At 38.8% G+C, this 20,181-nt stretch overlaps 1 protein-coding gene across 6 annotated transcripts in view; it reads right to left on the bottom strand.

The window, feature by feature from the left end:
* Window positions 1-19,679, bottom strand: part of NAALADL2 (N-acetylated alpha-linked acidic dipeptidase like 2) — a 520,054-nt gene extending 500,375 nt beyond the window's left edge. For 4 of the 6 annotated variants that reach the window (XR_012776415.1, XM_075506898.1, XM_075506904.1 and 1 more), the window contains exon 1: window positions 19,076-19,343. The gene's annotated coding sequence lies outside the window, so the exon portion shown is untranslated. Of the gene's footprint in view, window positions 1-19,075; window positions 19,344-19,619 lie in introns of those variants that run through there. The other 2 variants (XM_075506899.1, XM_075506901.1) reach the window with 1 other exon arrangement.
* Between the last annotated feature and the right edge of the window lie 502 nt (window positions 19,680-20,181).

The raw sequence follows: 20,181 nt of genomic DNA, 5'->3' as shown, positions 1-20,181 counted from the left end.
AGATCTCTCGCACAATTACAAGTCAAGAACCCTCATACAGAAATACCTGCCACAAGAGAGAGGCTTTAAAAGAAGTGTTCGTTAATAGTTGTACAATGTTCCAGAAGATTTTTGCAGGAAAAACGTGCAGCTTTCTGATTCTATTTTAAAGTGTTAATGTGTGATCATTGGCCTTAATCCCATCTAACTAGCTTTAAAAAAAAAAAGTCTAAATACTTGCTTTAACCTTACCTTTCTCTTGGTCAAGTCCACTTTCGCCGCATGTAATTTCATTGCTAAATGAATCATCGCACAAAAGTTCCCTTATAGAGCCTATTATCAGCATTTGGCTGAAGACAGTGCAAAAGCATTAAGCTTCCTGAAAAGCAAAAAGCAGAATCAAGCTCTGCCTTTTCACAACAGCAAGCAAAAATGGCCTGATTTTGAGATGAGCCTGCTGTACGCCCTCTTAGCTGGCAAAATCTGCAATTTTACGACTGCAAGGACTGCAAGTCCTAAGCTATGGATGCTATCTCCTCCATCCACAGAGTGCTGTGCATCCATTTAGCTGGTCGTATATAAGCAAGCACAAGGAAGTTGTGCCCTCTTATGTCATTCCCGTGGAGAGGATGCAGAACAAAGTATCTAACACAACACTGCTGCCATAAACAGCAAAAAGGGATTAGTCCAGTTCTGTCCTGGAAGGTATGAAGAAAAACTCATGCCTAGCTGTGTACAGATATTTGTCTTCTCTATGCTTTGTTTCTTCCTCTCACCTGTACATTTACCTCTTAATATTTGCAACGTTAAAAGAACTATTACACTAGAAATTTGACTAAAGGTATGTTTTATAGAAAAAGGGGAGGAATTTTATCTCCACTAAGACTCCTCTATACTGCCATAAAAATGGTGGAAAGAGTGTGTGTATATGAGACCATGTATACTTAGACATACTATGCACAGATACACACTTTCCTGCATATTCCTTAGTATAAATGGGAAAAATATCACATAGTTCAGTGAAGAAATTCCATTTTGCATGTGAACATAATCCAACAACTACTGCTCTCTCTGGCTTGGGAGAGAGCATACCCTGCCAGAATCTGGGTATTAGACATCACATAACACTAGATAATAAGACTGAGTGATGCTATAGAATGGCAACACTAAAGCTTCTTTGCTTTGCTTGCATTACAAATATCCTAAAGCAAGACTACTTTTGAGGAAGAAAAATAACAAGGCAATAAAACATCAAGTTGGAAGTCTCATATTCCCTGAAATTTTTGCTCCTAGGTCTGCCTGGATATGTCAGGAAAGATTCAGCTTCCTTCTGCTGCAGGAGTGCAGCAGATTAACCTAATGCGTTAGATGGAACCTTGTTTGGGAGAGGAGAGAGCTCCTGGCATCAGCCTGATGTATATGAAAGAAGACAGCTACAAAGTTTAAGGAAGTGTGGAAACTTTAAGAGACAGTTTTGTGATTAAAAAAGAGATAATGAAATGGACAGAAGTTGTCAAAAGAATTTTCATTTTGCTTTAAGTTTACTGAAATAAGCATTGATTGATACATTCACAGTTTCATTGCAGTAAGCATTAGATTAGGGCTATTGAACTAACTCAATATGATGCATTACATGACAGAGAGAAAAATTAAACAGTTCAAGCTGCTATCTTGTCAGATCTCAGAAGCCAGACAGGACGTGAGTGATCCGATAGGGAACTTTCACGGAAAGCTGGGAAATACAGCTGGGAATTCAGGTCCTGTTCCTGTTGACAAAATACCCAGCAGACTTGGTTCTAGAGGCTGAGACTTCAACCCAGGCTTCTGACCACAGTCATCATTAACAATCACCGGTAACACCTTTTGCAAGTTAATCCTCTTGTTCTTGAAAAGCACTCCAGCAATGCTTTCGGCCACCTCAACACAGAATAGCCCTAGCTTACAAAGCTCACACATACAGGAATAAAAATGAATGCTTTTGGAGAGCCCTTGAATGGAGTTGCTCAAGTGTTTTTATTATTTTAATGACAGAGAAGACCTATATAGTTAGAAAACGGGGCAGCTACAAATAGGGTACTCCATCAATCTTCCAGTAAGAAGTGCCCTTCGCTTTCCATGCCAGACAGAAGCACTGCGCTCTCTTCTGCACAGCAACAACTCAGTGGCTGAAAAAAAATTATCCACAGACAAGATTTTTTGAACCACTAGACCACAAAATCTCCCTAGAACCACTGTGTACACTCAGCATATAAGGATGTTGCATAGCCTTCATTAAAAGGACCACAGAACCACATTAAAACAACAACACGGAAGGTTCCCCCTTGCACAGCCCTTCACACTACAGGCCTAGAGCGGGAGTTTCCGCAAACTAATCATACGTTCCATTTGTTGAAGAATGGTCTATTTTAAATAAGTGACAGTGTGCCAATGCTTTGCAAACGTTGTAGCAAGCTTCACTCTGTAACATTAAGATGATTGTGTAGATTGTCCTGGAGGAAATTAAGTGCTGCTACAGTTCACTAATGATTTTCACACCTTGGATTCCAGTAAAGTGTTTTCATTATTTCACAGGACTCCACTTAACGGTATGTCTTGGGTATTAGCCTGCAACAGGTTCACATTCCTTCAGAAACCTCAAAAACGCGCAACATAATCGCTTTTAACACTATTATGTAAAAATCATCACATGAACATTAGCAAGAGTCTGCTCCAGAAGAAACTCTGCCAAGTTTTAGTTTCACCTACTTTCAACCCCTTCGTCAACCTCACTCCACTGTGAGTTTTCATGTTACATAGACTTTATCATTGCCATAAAGGATTGCATAGACATCCCACTTCACTACAATGGAAATAATTTCTGTGCCCAGTCTTAAGCAAATAAGCAGGGAACATGATCTTACTTTTGATCTGAAGAGATTGATAACCTTGAGTTTTAAACTGTACCTGGCATTTCCCTGATCTTCACTTGCCAGAAGAAAGGTAGAAAGTCTTCATCTGCAAATTACTAAAAATAATCAGCTGCAAGATGTGACCTTGGATAAAGCAACGTTAAATTGGCCAGCAAATTTTTCTGAGGCATCACTGTTATTAACTTGCAATTTTTTCATTTCAGTCTGCCACTGATGCTTGGCAGGTTATAATTTTTCATTTTCTCACTTGGCTGATGCTCACTCAAGTAGAGATTATAGAGATAGCAGTGGAGAATTTTTACAAAGATTTTTTTCCCCTTTCACTCTATCATACCAGGATACAAATACAAATCGTCTTTATGAGGTGGGTTACCTTCCAGGTATAATAGGATTACTGTTAAAAAAGATCCTTTCAGTACTCCAATGGCAGGAACAGTTCTTGTCTTATTTGGAACTCATGAGTTCTCCACTGTGTTAATGGGCAGTTGTACAACTACTACCTGTTTAGTGCATTCCCATCATACATGATGTGGCCTAGCTGTACTTCCTTTTTACAGTTAATATATTCACTAAAATTGTAAAACTTTTATCATTAGTCCTTTCCCTTGAAGTGACCACTGCTTCCTTTTTTTTTTTAAAGCCGTTGATCACTTTGTATTAAAGGAGAGTATTCCCCACTCATAATAAAGTATGTTTGGCTCCACGTTACCCTCCCACTCTCTCATCACTCCTTTGCTGCTGATTTAATGCATAAAAGCTGTAATCAACAGCTCCTCCCAGTGATCCATTCCGGAACAACTTCCTATTTCATAAGTGTTTCAGGGTTTGGTTTTGGTTGGGGTTTTTTTTGTTTTTTTTTCCCCGAATATCCTCTGTTCACAAGGAAAATGTCCAGATTACAAATATCTAACTAAATGCAAACAGATCCAAAAATGCGCTTTCATTTAAGTTGTTCTGCCTCTGGTGATGAACCAAAGCTTCCTTCTGCCAGAAGATCCATTTTGTGACATTTTATCTCACTACAAATACCTGTCCCCCAAGCAACCGTGACACAGGAATTGCACGTGATATGCTGTGAATATTTGCAGAGCTTTCCTCATTATCAAAAAAGGTTTTTCTATTACTATTATTCTAGTTAGAGCTTATGCCAGAAGATACATGGCAAGGGGAAGTCGAAGAACACATTAAAGCCTGGTACATGAGAAGCATAAGTCACGGTGGAATGCATTATCATCAATCAGAAACTACGGTTCACATGAAGCTGGAGACACTACGACGTTGTTACTACTAGATCAGCATTAAGTTACAGCCCAAAGGATATTAACACAGCCTGACAAAACATGTCATTGCCTCGATAATTATCCATTATTAGCCTTCCTATTCAAACCATGAATATTCAGTACAAAGAAGCATAGGCCCGTTGCGATCATTGACCTGAGTGCACAAAGAAACAAGGTCACGTTTATTTATATTGCCTTTGCTTTGTCTTTTTTAATTGTAGTTTCAAGTATTTATTATCCTAGCAACTGTCTTGCCACATATTTCATTCTTGATACGTTGATTGCCATTGAGAATAAGCTTTGTCATTCATTCAATGAGATTACAATTTTGGCTGATAACTAGAGTGACATAATAAGGTTTCTAAAGTCATACGACTATACAAAACTATAATTCTTAGATCTAATTCACTGCTTTTTATTGCAATTTCTGAAATTTCTTTAGAAAGACAGCATAACATCACTCATTTTATAGACAGGGAAGTGAAACCACAGAAAAGCAAAGCAGCCTTGGCCAAGATCATATAGGGGAACAGTGGCTGCATTTGAATATTGACCAAGTCTTCCAAATCCAAGTTCATTTCCTCTTGTGTTTAGTTAGATATTCATATTCTGGACATTTTACTTGTGAACAGACGATATTTACAAAAAAACCCCAAACCCTTCAGGTCTCAAAAAAAAAGGCATTGAGACAATTTCTTAAAATCCATGACTACGTTTCAAATAGCCACACAGTCTAGAGAACAACAGATGATGTCAGCTGAGGAGCTCCCCAAGAGTCTATCCTCTGCTTTGACAGATAGTAGTTTTCTGTTTCCTGGCTTACAACCTATGGAAAGCTGCTTTTAACATCTCCCGGTCCCATTAACACAGCCAGCACCACCACAAAATCAGCACACAGGGAGCACAGGGAACTCCACACCTCTTGCAGCCTCGGAGCATCAAGCAGCCTCCTGGGTAGCTCCAGCAGGTAAGGAATACAGCTGCACAGCATCGATCCTGCTTTACTTTATATAGATGTAATGCTAGTTTGACCATATAGAGTTTGCAGAATTATGTAACTTCTACTTATATAAAATATTAGCTCTGCTCTTTGTATTTTAATTCTGATTCTAGTAAAATATTTTTTCAGGTAACTTGGAACTAGGTTGGAGAAACTATATTTCAGTAAGATATAAATATATTATTATAAACTACTTTATAAACAGGGTTTTTTTGGGTTTGGGGGTTTACATTTTTTCATTCACCTCTCAAATTGGACTCATTCTATAAGCTGATTAACATTAATTTACCTCTGTTAGTGACCACTTGTTCCAGTCAAAGCGTATCATGTGATGCCGGGGTGGGCGGAGGGAACAAAAAACGACACAACTAACTTGTATTAGTCAAGTCTGCATTAGCCAAAACAGCAGTACAAAACACTCAAAGTCTTTTCACACATTTCTTTCCACCAAATTAATTCTCTTCAAACTACCAAATTTGCAGCAGGTCTGACCTCAAGTCCACTGAAGTCTAACAACAGACATGTTTGGATGAGAACAGGCATGAATAACAGATGTGTGGAGCTGCAGCTCTCTAGCTATCTCTGCTAAGTAAGGTCTGTGCTTGTTACAAGGAAACAAAATTTAGCACTACGAGTTGAATTTTAGGAAAAAAACTGTTTGAATCCTTACAGGCCTACCTAAGGCTAATAAACTCATGCATAGATCAGGAAAAATCAAACTGAAATAAACTTTCATGAATCTTTGTTACTTATGCATAAAATTTTCACAAATTCTCACCAGGAATCCAATTCAGAAAGCTACTCTTGAAGCGAAGAATGCAATAAAAATGCATTCCAACTTCCTTTGCTGGATTTTTTTTTTTTTTTAACTGAATCCCACCCTAGCTTCACACTATAGCAATGCGCTTCAACAATTCAGACTTTTCTTAGGTACTCATTATTGTAGCCCAACCTTTACGATAGTCTGTTCTGTGTATGATATTCTACTCTACGTAACAAGACGACAAAGACCTCACTCTCTCCTCCTCATAGCATCTTTTACTATTAACTAAAAAGATTCCTTTGATGCCCGCCGATGTAAGAAGAAGCAAGTTTTGTACTCACATTAGTATGGTACACTCACTTCAAGAATCCAAGTACTGCTCTTATGCCAACCTATGCGCATAACAACTACGTGAAAGGGACCCTGCACGTGTGAGAACTGGGGCTGTTCACATCAGCTCTTGACTTTCAACTAAGAAAAGTCAGACCGCACTGTTAAAGCATTCAGAGCACTAAATGGGCAACCCTGACTACCCCATTTTTGTTTTAGCCATTTGTGAAGTATTTACAGTCATCTCAGTTTGCCAGTGACCGCAAATCTTTATTCATGAAAGAAGTAATTATCTCCTTACAGTGAAGTGAAGTCAGTGAGATTTCAGCAAACATTCTTCATTAATTTGTTGAGGTAGCAGAGGGAAGCATATAATCTCAAATATGAATGCTTTGCTGAGCAAGAGCCCCGACTTAAGCACTGGGTGGTCAACCTGTAAATCCAGAGATCTAAGTTTCAATGCCCCCAGATTGGCTTGACTAAAGCAGTCACTACAAAAGCCTAGCACCTCAGATACCAGATACCTCAGGTTCATTTTGCATTGCTATATACTCCAGGTAAAGTTTTTTATTTTGCCAAATACACCCACAGATCCCCACCCTGGAAACTTGAGCTTAAAACAATGTCAGAAGAAGCCTAAAAAACAAAGGTTAGTGGCTGGGGGGAGGAATAATCTTGCCCAGATTTTCACATCTAAATAATGGAAAGACACTAGGCTGCTAATGAAAATAAAAACTTTTTAGTTAAGGCACGTATTTTAGTAGCAGGCTATTTAAAAAAAAAATTATTTGCAATATTAATCTATAATCCATTAAAAGAATAATCTTTTATTTTAAAGAAAAAAACCCAAACTTTCTGACAGTTTAATGTCATTACAGCCAATTGCAAAATCCTGCAAATTTTAGGCTGTGTATATTTATTTTGTTCAAGTCTGACCTGCTGTTCAGTCCACGTGACACAGTCGAGGGAGTATGTTAAAAAAAACCACACCCACAAGTACTACAAAAATGCTAACAGCCTTCAAAAACGCACCCTGGAAAAGCTCCAGAAATCTCTCATCTTAACAGTATCTTAGATAAACACTGAATCCCTCTTTACTTAGTATTGCTGTTCTTATTATGAAGCCCAGTACTCTCAGTACTGAGTCTGCAGAAAGTACTCCTGATTAAATTAATTTTCATTGGCACTTCCTTTTAATTTTTAACCTGCTGCAATAACTAACAAAATACAGTGCAGACCTCTGAAGACCCTGATTAGTATACCATGACAGGGAGGATTTAAAAAAAAAAAAAAAAAATGTTCTGAAACAAACAGGAATCACACACACACTGCTGCATGTTATGGTACAGTCAGTGCTTATAGGACTATCCGAAATGAAGTCTTAAGAAAAGCCCCGATTTAAAAAAGATTACCAGGAAAGACTAAGGTAATATTTACATGAGCTTCTGTAAATTAAGGAACTTCTGGGTGCATACAGAATGTTCCTAGGAAGAGTTATTTAGCTAACCAAGACAAGAAGATTCCTATGTCTAGAATTCCATCAGTGAAATACTCAAGCTTTATCTATTTCCAGATTGCTGGCTTCATTTTGTTTGGAAAATATCTACCCAAGTTTCCACTCCAAGCAAATCCGGACAAGGGTCAGTCTGCATTTTCAGTCAGTTTGTGAGGCACATCTCATATCACTGTAAGACAATTTCCTCCATATAGTTTCAAAGAAAATTCTGTTCTTTTTCACTTTTCTTCATAAACCAGTATAACTTAGTGTCAATCTGCACTTTTCAAGAGAGGTACATTCACGTAGCAGGTTGGAATACTTCACATTGCACAAGGTAACCGAATAAAAGTTTCTAGATGGAAATTCCTCCAAAGCAAGAGATAAACAATAAATGGGTTAATATTCCCTAGGGAGCACCGTAATAATAATCTCTGAAGTTTTTCTACAGCTTTCAGTTAATTTATTTTAGAACCAACAGTGTAAATGCAAGCCGTCTAGAAGAATAAAACCCAAATTTCCACTAACGTGGTTTTAAGATCTAAGTGTCTTGACAGTTTCCCTTTAAATCACATTTATTTCAGTTCTGAAAAACTGAATTACTTTGATATATCTTTTACACTGGCACTTTTATGCCTTCTCAGGACATCAGTGATTTTCAGACTTTTGAACTGGTACTAAAAATAATTATGCAGTAAAGGTCAAGAAAATTTTTTTCCCCTCTTTTTTTTTTTGGTAACACTTCTATCTCATCTTTCTAGGAAGTGTCATTAATTAGCTGCTTTCAACCAAAAAAAGAAAAAGAAGCGTCTCTGTTAAATGTAGAAAGAATGGGACTTCAAAACTGAATCATACAAAGTATCTGCTAGAAAAAGGAATAAATTACTTAGGCTTTGCCAGTTAGAACATATTATACAAATAGAAGACATTTTATTTTATAATGGAAAAAAACCAAACAAGGCAAACAAAGAGCAGAAAGTAGTCCTTATACATCAGTATAACTTTTCAAAAAATGTACTTAATCTTGAGAAAGATGGAACAAGAGTGTTTTTCAAATCTCTCATTTATGCTTGAATGACATACCAAACAAAAACCAACTCTGCATTAAGAAGCAGCATCAAGAGCAAGTATTTTACTTACAATAATTCAACTATAATGCGATATTCACTAGGACTTTTTTTCCCCCTCCTTTCATATATTGGAACACAAGCCTTTTACTGGAAGGAAGACTGGATAATAGCTCCCTTACACCTCATGCCACCCTTCCAAAGATAGTCAATACATCTGCTCTCAGATACTAATACACAACGACAACTCTATCGAACCCTGATCTATTAGCAACTAGACAACAAACATGTTTCAATCTTAGCATTATACATACAGTGTATAAGAGAAACACTACTACCTATTTCAAAAGGGAGACCATCTCAGGTTACTTTCACATAACTTGAAATAACAATTCAATAATTGTTCAAACTATATATTTCCTAAGAAATGCACATTTCCTTTAATACATCCCAGATTCCTCTTAGGACAGGAACTCAGAAAATTCTTATAAATATTCTCTACAACGTTTCTGGAACTATTTTCAAATTCAGAAGCTGCAAGCCTATCTGATCAAGATCGCACATTCATCAGTAAATTATTGTATGCTTGCATACTTTAGTATATAACCACTACATATATGAAAATGCATATTTCATTTCAGTTCCCTATACTCAGAGGTCCATTGATAATTTTTATGTGCAAGAACCATCTGTACGCTACTCAACAAAATAAAACAGAAGTATGTTCCTTTTTACAAACAAAAAGGAACAACAAAAAAATAACTTTACAGAAAACAAACAAACAAAACAAAACAAAACTCCCTGCTTGTGCCACAGAAGTATCCTATGTTTGAACACACACCCCAGGAAAATTTTTGCTCCTGGGACTTTCTGGTTCTGAAGTGCTGGAGCTTTGAACGTTCATATTAATTAAAAAATTCACTTGAAATATATTCTATTTTTTCCTGCAGAGCAGACCTTATTTGCTCTAGAAAACTGCAGTGTTCTTTAGAATTGGTTTACAGACTGAAACCCATGTAAAATACACGTGCAAATTTAGAGAATTTAAACTTTCAAAGTTCATTATCCACTTAACTTCAAAATCTAGACTTAAGTGCTAGCATGCAACATACATCAAGAATGAAGTGTCTATGCAGAATCACTTTTTGTTATGGTGGAGTATTAACAGTGCAGAAAAGCCAGCTAGACCGCATGGGAAATGAGTATTTTTCCACACACACACTTATGAAAAACAGCTGTTAGAAAACATGAAGGAAAAAAAAAAAACAAACTTTTTTTGACAAAGGATGAAAGTGAGAAAGCGCGTCCCAAAATACTCATTTTCAAAGAGTTACAAGTAGGTAGATGAAGCAAGTGAGAAAAGAAGCCACAACTCAATAATCAAGATAAGCTCTGCACTAAAATTGCAAAGTCTAGTAATTGATCAGAACTAGAGATGTAATTTTTTTTTCCCCCTGGAAACACCATGTTCTCCATAGCCTCTTTGCTCACTACGTGTATTTTTTTTTTTTTTTTTTTTACTATTTCCATGAAGACAAAAATCAAACCATCTGTCTTGTGCCAGACATACTTGCCCATGTTGTATCTGTTTTTCAAATAGCAGACACTCATCAAGCATCTAATACATGCTATTAGCTGGTAGGAAAACAAGAATTCAATCCAATTTAAAAATATCTTTGCATTTGTTCTCATTCCATCCGGGGAGGAAACTGGATACTTTTGCATGCTTGTCTGTGACTGAGAAAGAAGACTGAATAACCAGTAGTTCAGCATGTTGAACATATGCTCACATATCAGCTCTGGGCCAACACTTTGGCCTGAAAACAAGACCAGGCTTCTCTGAGTATTTCAACACATGCCTCTCTTGTGTAAGCACTTCTATAAACAATATTGTATAGGCTTTATTCTCAATTGATACAGTAAAAATATGCAGTAATGCAGCACCTCACTACTAAAATAAAAACTTCAGAGGCATGTTTCTGACACTATGTAACTATCTTCCCTTTTTAATCAGAATGTTTCCTCCCCCCCTACCCCCCCTTGATGCATGGTCTGAATGGCTGTTACAGTCCCATTTAGAGACTGCAGAAGAGGGTACTGCATCACAAGTGTCTCCTTTAATAGTTAAGAGAAGCAGCAGTCTGATTTGTCAATTATTTTCTTCCACAGGTATTCTCAGAAACCTCTAAATGAGTAAATCCACTAATATTTTAATAGGCTTCCATAATTCAGCCTCAGACAGATTCTACTATACTAGCCAGAGACACAGTACATTTCACTTTTATATACAGGTGATCCCCGAGGTTCCAGTTTCCTCCTCAGAGGTAGTTCCTTCATACTGTAGATGCTCTGCAATGGTTCCCACAGCAATAGCCAGTATCAACAGGAAGATTACAAAATTCTGTATGTCCCCAGCATAATCCTTTATTTGTTGTACATATAAGGTGTGTATCTACAGCAGTTCAATATTCTTTTCTGCCCTCTAATTATGCTTTCAAATATTCATGCAAGAAATAATTTCTGTGCCAGAGTTCATATGGATTTTTTCCTACTAAAATAGTTATAAAACCAAGTTATTTGAAGCAAATCACCACAAGGAAACTAAGTCTTTAAACATGCCCAAGTATTGCCATTAAAAAAAAAAGTCAACAACAAATTAAGCAAAAGAATAGTGAAAGACAATTAACTAATTTAGGCAGCAATACTATGTAAATCACTGCCCTTAGTCTCACTCAGCATGATGTTTGTGATTCATAGACGTAAATCTCTTAGAACACATTTATAAAGGCATGTTTAATAATTTCATGTTTCAATGCAGCTTGCAGTTCCCATCTATTAATTCCTCTGAGATTTTACCACCAAATTAATTTTTTCCCACAACTAGCATGACCAGTGGATTTCAAATTTCACATTAAAAGACAAATAGGAAAATTAATCATCTGCCAACTATTTTTCCGGGGGGGGGGGGGGGGGGGGGTGTATCAAATTTAGTGCCCACAAAGTGTGTCAAATGGACTGTGGAGAACCAACTGTGACAGTAGATGGGATGCATCCAAAGGCGTTGAAGGAGCTGGCTAATGTCACCAAGAGACTGCTCTCCACCAGCTTTTCAAAGCTGCGATGACAGAAGGAAGTCGTACAGACTGGAAGAGTCAAGTGTTATGCTCGTCTGTAAAAAGGCACGAATGAAGATGCAGGAGCCTGAGATCATTCAGCCTCACCTCAGTCCTGTCTTGCCAAAGTACAGCACACAAGAAACTTTAAGCAAGCAACTCTTGCCTGCACATGGACACCAGTCCATATCATACAAAGAATACAATGAAATAAAGCTACAGAGGGTCAATATAACTCCATGGCTTTGCTGACTTTAAAACACACTGAAATCAAGTGTAATGTAACCTGGTATGCTCCGGAAGAGCTAGAAACACTAATTTCACTTAGGCAATCTGGAATAAAGCAGTAGCTTCAAAGTGTAAAACTTACTTGAAGCCCCACATACAAACACCATCTGCTCTTTTGCAAAAGGTATAACATTTGAAATAACATTCTTTTCTCTTCCTCTTACTACACGCCATCATGAAGTGAATAATTTTATTTATATAAAGAGCCCACAAAATGAAGTTCCATAAAAACAGGAACATATGGCCAAATAATTCTGAATAGCACTTAGCATATTCATCCGTAAAATAAGAATATAATGGGTAGATAAATACACCCAAGACTACTTGGAAATTGCCAGTATACACATGGGTTTCTGCAAATAATTTTTTTTTTCCCCCCAGAATTTCTCACCCGTCACTCTACAGAGATACTTCTCGTTATGGTTTTGCCGAAGTTAATCTTTTCAAACAACAAACTTGTCCTATACCACCTTATACCACACATATTAACAATAGTCTTAGGCCTAACTCAGTGCCTAAAAAAAAATTCCTTTCTTCCATGAAAGTTACATTTTTATTGCCATTACAAAGACAAAGCTTCAAACAAATTTAGGCAATCCCTAAAATGAATGTAAATATAAAGTAGAAAAGGCAGAATATGTGTGGAGCTACTTATAATATTAAATAAAATGACTAAACATAAACTTAAGGCAAGAAATAATCATTTAAAAAATAAAAACAGTCCTGAAGGAAAATATGTACACACCTATGAATTACTTTCTGCTATTAGTAAGGAGAAAACCAATTCATAGTCAAACATCTCTACCTTGCACATGCACTCACGCAGGATTTTCTGTAATTACAGCATTTGGAATCCCTTTCTTTTTCTCAACAGTACTTCATACGTCTATTATCCACTGGGTTCTAAGTCATTAAACACTTTTCATTGCACAGTTTCTTACTAGTAAGTGGCTTAGAATTTGTTGACTGAGCCCAAAAAAACCCACCACTTTTACAGACATCTCCAACTCTTACATTGATCAATACTACAAACAAATATGTAGCTTTCTCTTCAGCATGTATCATGAAACTTTCTGGATACGTGCACATAATCACTTGAGACAAGAAGCACAATCATCTTCAGACTCTCAAAACTCCTTCCAGCCACAGATTTTTCCTGCTCTAATTTGCTGCAGTAGTATAACCAGCTGGTCCTCACTGCATACGTGATTCAGTTCACCAAACCACGCTCTTCTAATGAAACCTCTGGTCATTGCTTCAGTATCTTCAGGGATTTAAGCAAAAAGACTGGTTTCACTGAATGATGAGGGTTTACTTGGGTCCTTTTCATTATTTTTGACGATCCTCTCATCATATTGAAGGATGATTCCTGAGATCTTCTCCAAAACGCTGAAGAGTTTATACAAGACAGTCATATCTTACCTGACTTGCACTTCAGCTTGATTTCTGTTCTTCCTGTCAAACTTAAGTGTCAAAGAGAGGTATCGCTATTCTGATTTACAATTCTTTTATTTCTCCCTATGCTGCCTACAATTCCACTAAGCCTACGACCTGAAAGCATCGCCTACTAAAGGCATGTAAAACTGAGCACACTAAAAACCTCAGAACATTCCTGCTGGCTCTTCGCTGCAGGAGATAATGCATTATAACACAGATTTCCCTGAAATCTCTGCAGGATCTACAAATCCCTCCTTGCAAACCCTCCGATAATTCACACACACACACAGTAGGCTCTTCTGTTAACCAGGCTGTTGTACTCAGCAGTTTTCTAAAGCAGCAGCAAGTGCTCTCTTCTATGAAAGTTACTCAATCACAACAGGATTTCTTTTTTTTTTTTTTTTTTTAATTTCACCTTTCTTTCAGATTCTGGACTTCAACGATCTTTATTTCCACAGTATTTTCATAAAAACTTGTAAGAAATCTTAGCAACTGGCATGTTACTCTAGTATTTACAGGCAATGGCCAAGATCTACTAACGCAGAAATTGAGTGTAATGACATCTTTCCATTGCTGAAGAATTTTGTTGCCAACATGACTTAGCAATCTTCAATCTTCAGTACAGAACTTCTAAAACAAGTTCATTGTTTCCAAGCATTTTAGATATTTTAAAAGCCTTGAGTTAACTATCAGCTCTCTTTAATTTCAACATTATCCTGGGTTAAAGAACCATATTTTATTATTATATTTTTATGCAGATTCATGTATTTAGATACAGAAAGAATACTATGCTTATCTACTCCGACATCTACAAAACATGGACATAGGCCCTCAATCAATTTCTATTTAGGTACATCTTAAAGGAAAAATATCACATTTTAATTAATTGTTTCCTTTAACAAATATCCTACCACAACCTGCAATAAATTACCCTCACTGCTGAAGATGCATTTCTTATTTCTATTGCAAATGTGTCTGGCTCATATTTTAGCCAATGGATCTTATTATACCTTCATTTTCTGCTTCATTATAGAATTTCTGTTCACAATGCACACACTTAAACATTGCAATCAAGTCCCTCCTTGCCTTTCTCTTTGATAATATTTAACATATTAAGCTCTTGGAATCTCTCCCTCAGGAGCTATTTTCAACCTTTATTCATTCTTACAGTTCTTCTCTGAATTCTCTTTGACTTTAACATACTCCTTGAAGCCTGAACACCTAAACTTGACAGAGGATTCTTGGAGTGATCTCATTAATGTCAAATACAAAGATACTGTACGTTTTCTGCTCACTCATATGTATCTTGGATCATATTCAACATTTTCCTCAAGATTTCCCATAAATTAATCTGTATTTACATGGAAAGTAATTAACTGAGAAGCTCAAAAACAACAAGAGAGAACAAGGGAACAGACCCAACAAGCCTACCAATCCAAACTCACAGATGACTCTCACATATTTCCCTCTCCCTAACATGCATGTGCTTGGTGGCATTTCCCTCTAATTTTCAAGCAGAAACTCCAGAAGAATGGTATGATGGCTGAATCCTTGGACTCTGTATAAAGGAGGAATGCTGCACTTACTAGTATAGAGAGTTTAGAGTTAACCAGTCTGAGTTAAAAGTCAAGGCTTACTGAGGTCAACAACCAATGTCAATAAAGTCAAGATATTGATCTTCAACACAAGTAATGGATCAATAATAAATAATAGCATATTCTCACTTTTATTCAGCTCCCGTACGTATTCTGTACTTCTCAGATATTCACACAGAACTGCAAGCACATTTGTACAAGAAACCAGAACAAATAGCACTCATGAACCTTTGTTTGATTACTTCTTGACTACGTTTTCAGATATTCAAGTCTTAACATTTTTTTCCCCTGTTAGATTCCAGCTGACCAACAGATCCCATGGCCAGTAGATGGCTCACAGAAAATAACTGCTCTTCTGCACTCGGCCTGGGCTGCAAGAGCTGTACTTGATTTTTGCTTTATAGGAACCATATAGTTACTGTACGATGAACGATGACCTTTCCTACTTCCCTGCACAGTGATGTTAACCAAGCATACACAACTGACAGAACCAGTAGATGCATATTTGAGGAGAAACAAAGTGCTTTAGTGCACATGTTGCTAAGGCTCCAAGAAGAAAGTGCATTGTTTTCAACTGATCATAACTCATTCAGAACACTGAGTTACTTCTCAATGGAGGCAATTTCCACATCAAATTTCAACTCTCAACCACTTCAGCGATACAGTTAAGGAACATGAAAATCTTAAAGAAAATTAGAGGGAAAAACTGGAGAGAGGAAATGTTTCTTCCCCTCACTTCACTTTCCAATTTAAGTGCACGGTGGGAGTGGGGGGAATGAGTGTTTTTTCACTGTTAAATACTATAGCTGTGTTGACGTGAGCTTTTATGTTGACATGCTCTGGAAATGTAAAACTTCCGAATCTAAAACCAGTACTGACTTTAAAAAAAAAAAAAAACCACACATACAAAATCAAAAAACAAAACACCACACACACACGACACACAACCACAGAAGTCAGGAACAAAAACAAGTGCTTACTTCACTGCTCTAGCAATCTGAGCCAAGCTTTTGGAAGAGAAATATAAGTGGACAGAGGGAGAGGAGAGACATCATGCCTAGAAGATTTCAATTCAAAGAAGTTTGGTTTGCAATCAAAAGAACACATACATACGTTTCAGAAACTTACAACACAGAAGGTCCAAACAAAAATACAAATATTGGCAAAGCAGTTTTGCTGCAGAAACTGGTAGCCAACATAGCAGTCTTGTGAGCTAAGCTGTGGTGCACGTTCCATGGAAGTGCTAGCGCAAAATTTTATATCCTTAGAAGTCCATTTCCTCACACCAACACAAAACTGTTCTGCAACTCTTGCTACTGGCAGTCCATACACAGACCCAGTGGTTGCTGGATTGCCAACAACCTACAGAGAAGATATAAACATAGAGTTGGTCCCCTCTGTACACGACCACCAAATAGAAGGTTCTGGCGTCTAGTATTAGAACAAATATGACTGACATTCCTGACACCAGTTACCAGTTTACACTGAGACAAGGCACAGAAACAAGCAAAAATAGTCCCAGAAAGCTACTTCTTCCAACAGATGAAACACACAACAAAAGTCAAACCCCAGTGAAAACAACAATGGCAGCATTGTACCTCCACATGGCAGGAAAAAAAAACAACTTTGCCCCTCCAAAAAATAGACATCCAGTATCTGTTCTGTATCTCACAGCTGGAGATAATGCCTGTATTTCACAGTTGGATTAATTACAGCTATCTTCAGGAAAGTGTTACAACTCTTGTTTTACAAATCAGCAAACCAAAGAGTGATCTGGAGGCAACTTACAGGATCCCAGTTCTAAATTTTATCACTAATTCAGAGCCATCTGTCAATGATTTCCTCACATTACATTGCATACTCCTAATAAACTCATTTATAAACATATGTATATTTATATGCATGTGCTTAAACACCAAAGCAAATGTCACAGTGGAGAAAAAAAAAAAGAAAAAAACCACACACAACAGCCTAAGCACTGATTCTATACTGAAGAAATACATCGCACTGCAGGAATGCTATCTTGGCCAACAAAAGTACATTTAGAGTAGGAGCTCCAGAGCCAGTGAAAAAGTTTGAGGATCTAGAAGATGTCTATTTGACAGATTAACCATAATGAAGATCTACAGCACACATTCCCTGGAGGGTTACATGTGCTTCACTAAGAACTACGCTTCTGAAATAAATCCGTTTATTAACAGGGAGAAAAAGCACTTTAAAGGTCTATTTTTGTCTAGTTTGTATTCATACCCTGAGGTTATTTAAGAAGGGGAAAAAATAATGCAGGTATGTACCACAGTAAGTGACAAGCTAAGACTTCAGCTATGAAGATTAACAGAGCGGGAAGTCATATGATTCAGCTTTATTATTGGGAGCTGCTACCACAAAAAATCTGCAGCTTGTGACACTCATATGAACCATGAGCATCTTTTTATCGACTTAGACAATTCTGACATTTTCACTACTTAATCCTTTTTTCTGCTTTAGATAAACAACCTGGACCCAACTCTTCAAAGCAAACAAAACAGCCTCCCATTAGCACAAACAGAAGTATTGCTTCATTATCGAGCAATTTGGCCTGTTAATATGGTCTCAGCTAACACCTGTAAAAACAGGATGTGAAAAAAAATTGCAAAGTTTAGACCCTTAAAACAAGAAAAACCTGATGAAACTTGGAGAAAAGTGGTTTTCTGTAGAATTTTTTTTCTTTTTTATGAAAATATTGTGTGTGTGTATAGCTGTACAGCTTTTAATTAAAAAACTCCAGCTGTAAAAAACTGCAAAAGGTCTGCCACAAAAGATCGTTCTTTGGCTTGTTTCAGGTGATTAACTTCATGGTAGATTATCATACAATTAAGACACCTACTAGGAATGTACAAAACCAAAATTCAGAAGATATTCTTTAGTCTTTTGTCGATACTGGAGATAAATGCTGGATTATGGATGCACTGGGACTCATACGAGAGCTCTTTAGATTAAGAATCTATAAATATATGTAGCATTGCCTGATATACAGGACTCTGGCATCATTACAGTTTCAGTCATCTAATGCTTTCCATATGCTAACCACTGAACAAATAAATTTGCCTGTAAATGCAAGAAATATGTACTAAGTAATAAATAAACCAACATGAAATGGGCTGTTCATATATAGGGTAAAATCTAAATTCTTTATTTCTTCCCTGAATTCATCTGAATATGACTCAGCAACAACGCTGCAAATTTCGGCTGAAGTCAGCAAGATGGCTCAGCACTGTTTGCAGTTGTCAACTCCATAGCCTTTATAGAGTAGATTGTAATTACGATTTTGAGACCATCTCAGTTAAGGGAGACTTACCGTACAGAAACCTACTGAAGTCAAGGAGGTCTACATGGATGGAGAAACCAAAGACAACCGTGGATCACACAGCAGGACTACAATGTTATCCTATACTGAAACCAGTGAAATTACTCATTTGTGTTTCAGATAACCTGAGCATATACAAACTGAAGGAGCGGAAAGCATGTTTTCATCCAGTTCATCGTTTTGATAGCTTCCAGAAAGTCTTTGAGATACCACATATCACTATGTTTTGGGGTTTCTTTTTTAATATTTAAACGCTTTAAGGAGCTAACACATAATTCGACACATAATTCTGTTTCTAAATCTAGCCGAGACAACGCTTGTGTCCAATTTCTCAAAATAGCTAAGTGAACAGAAAGCAAATAATAAAATACTCTGAGTAATTCAACGCCATAACTCAGAAGTAATAATGAAAAAAGAGCAGGAGAACGCAGCTAATCATATTCATGTAGGACACATTTGCAATGCAGATTTACCTGTTATATTGCAAATTGTAGCGTACTCAAGCCAGGACCTCCTACCAGTCAGGAGAGAGAAATCGTCCTGACTTAAAGACGCGACGTTCCCGTGCGCCGTGAATCACCGTTCATTAGCAGATGGCAGCGCCGGAGCAATTAGCGCCCGCGCGTGCCGGGCGCCGCGCGGAGGGACGCGGTTCCCCGCGCACCTCACCTCACCGCACCTCACCTCACCGCGGGGAGGGAGGAGCAGCCGCGGAGCCCGCCAGGGTGGCTCGGAGCTACTTTTTTTTACCGAGTTCACAGTTACTTTTAGAAAAGCACCCGCTAAAACTGCCTTGCTTTGACAAAGTTTTCCCCCGCTGCCTGCGGCGCTGGCGTGAGGGCGAGCCCCGGCTGACAGCCGGGCTCCATCCACAGCAGCCCGCAGACCGACGGGCCGGCCTCCCGCCCAGGCAGGACGATGCCGGTACCGGGGGTCCGGCGCCCCCACAGCGGAGCCCGGCCGCCCCGGCGCCGCGCTGCCCGCCCGCCTCCTCCCCCCGCGCCGCCGCGCCGTTACCTGCCCACCCCGGGTGCCCCGGCGCCGTACGGCTGCCCCGCGCTCGCCGAGGGAGGTTTTCAGCAGCCGTAAAGCGGGGAGCGCGCTTTCCCCGAGCGGCGCGGCGCCGGCGGCCGGGCAGGGGCCACCCCAGGAAGCGGCCCTCCGGGCGGGCGGCGGCGCCGGGCTTTCCCCCGCTGTGGGGCAGGCTGGGGCCTGTGAGCGCGATGCCCTCCCTCGGCTCCATCTTCGGAGCACCGGGGCTCGCCCACCTCGGGGGCTCCCTACCTGCGCGGGGAGCTGCTCCCGCCGCCGTGAGCGGCCGGGCCGGGCCGGGCCTGCCCTGCCCGAGGCCCGCCTAGCCCTCCCGGTCAGCCGGGGCCGAAGCAGAAGAGGCGAGCGGGACCCCGGTCCCGCGGAACGTGGGGAGAGGAAATTGTTGGAGAGCTTTTCGCACGATGTGACAACAGGTGGTGCAGGTTACGGGTGAGGCCGTTACCTACATTCAAGCAGCAAACCTGCAGCTGTAGCTCCTGCGGGATGAGAGGATTTTCCCTGCCTCATGATCTAGGTTCATAACATT

Source organism: Mycteria americana, chromosome 7, assembly GCF_035582795.1.
Source record: "Mycteria americana isolate JAX WOST 10 ecotype Jacksonville Zoo and Gardens chromosome 7, USCA_MyAme_1.0, whole genome shotgun sequence".
Classification (NCBI taxonomy): domain Eukaryota; kingdom Metazoa; phylum Chordata; class Aves; order Ciconiiformes; family Ciconiidae; genus Mycteria; species Mycteria americana.
This window is presented reverse-complemented; position numbering and strand designations above follow the sequence as displayed.